Below are 1473 nucleotides of genomic sequence, written 5' to 3' on the forward strand. Positions count from 1 at the left end.
AGGTAATGCCAGTGAATCCAGTTTGTTTCATAAAACGGTTGAAACACACAGCACAGGACTTAAGGAGCTCCGATCGCCCTGCTGCCACATAGAAGATGGCGGACGCTGTTACGTACGACTCAGCGCTCCATGAGGGGTCTACGTATTGATGTCTATGCCTGTAACATTCACGAATCACTAATTCTCTTGTTTTAATGTAAATGCTCTGTATCTACTGCCATCTAGTGGTAAGAAAAATACATGATTACGCCGCTAGCCACTACTAACCATGGTTTTGTTCACACCAAGCTTAAGTGCAGCGGCTTTATTTCCCTCCTGTAGTGCCAGATCGACAGCCCTCAACTTAAAAGCTGCACCATATGAGTTTGAAAACATTTCTCCGTCGTGCCTGCTGCTAGCATGTGGTTGTTCTAAATGAAAATTAACGCGTTCTTCTTTGATCTACAATTTTGACTTCTAATGATTCACTTCCTGCTAGAGAGCTAACATCACCTGCATCCAACAGCTTTACTCAACTCAATCTGTTAGTTTGGGGAAAAACTGTGAAAAGTTCTTTGCGTTTTGCTGGTTTGCTGCCATGATTCTAACACACCTGTGTAGCTCTGCACAGCAGCAGCAGGTCTCCCTCACTGCTGCACAGGTCTGAACCCAGCGCGAGCGTAGTAGCGCTCATGTTGCGTTTAAAGGCGGCTCGGAAAAACAGGTTACCACATGTTAACAACGGATTAAACAGTTTTAACTGCTGATAAAAGTGACAGAGGACAAAGATATGCGAAGTGTGGAAGCTCAGGCTGTATCAAATTGACATAGGAATAACAGAGAGTTGGCCATTCTAAGGTAAAAACCCAGTGCATTACAGCGTTCATGTTTTTTTTGTTTTGTTTTGTTGTTTTTTTTATCCAGACGACTTCCCGCGCCCTCCCTAGGGGGCGCGCCCCACAGTTTGGGAACCTCTACTGTAGGGTATTTAGTTTTTATAAATTTTAATAAAATATTTTCACAGGAATGTCACCATGTTGTTCACGCTGCAATACATTCTGGGTAAATGACGTGTAATGGTCCAACTGCCTGGCTCCTCCAGCCAAAACAATGATGAGTAACGTTATAAAGCCTTAATTTGAAACGGAGCGCATTGAAACCGATCGGAACGTAGAAATCAGAAGAGGTGTTGAAGATGAGAACCAAACAGAGGAAGAGAACAGAATTGGCCGTAGCAGCTGGTGTTTTGCTGCTGCCTTCAGCTTCATAAATGAAACAGTGAATGACACTCAACTCAGGTCGGACTGTGTAACACCTGTTTGGCATCCACTGTGCTGTGTAGAGTCTGGCGTGGTGGTAACAGCGACACCGAACCTGCATGAGTCCGGTCGAATCGGTGATGGCCATACGCAAGGGCGTAGGAACGAGTCTGTCATTGGGGGGGACGCATATCGAAAACCTGACAGATCAGTAAATAGCTTGAGCAGAATTGTC

General features: G+C 44.9%; 1 protein-coding gene and 1 long non-coding RNA gene across 6 annotated transcripts in view; both read right to left on the bottom strand.

Annotated features, from left to right (window-relative positions):
* LOC103131885 (GRB2-related adapter protein-like) overlaps positions 1 to 1473 on the bottom strand; it is a 20091-nt gene that overhangs the window by 7959 nt on the left and 10659 nt on the right. The window lies entirely within an intron of this gene.
* LOC107834951 (uncharacterized) overlaps positions 128 to 1473 on the bottom strand; it is an 8171-nt gene continuing 6825 nt past the window's right edge. Inside the window, exon 3 of the long non-coding RNA XR_001660788.1 lies at positions 128 to 138. This is a non-coding gene — a long non-coding RNA (uncharacterized LOC107834951). The remainder of the gene's footprint in view (positions 139 to 1473) is intronic.

This window comes from Poecilia formosa, unplaced genomic scaffold, assembly GCF_000485575.1.
Source record: "Poecilia formosa unplaced genomic scaffold, Poecilia_formosa-5.1.2 Scaffold866, whole genome shotgun sequence".
NCBI classification, from domain to species: domain Eukaryota; kingdom Metazoa; phylum Chordata; class Actinopteri; order Cyprinodontiformes; family Poeciliidae; genus Poecilia; species Poecilia formosa.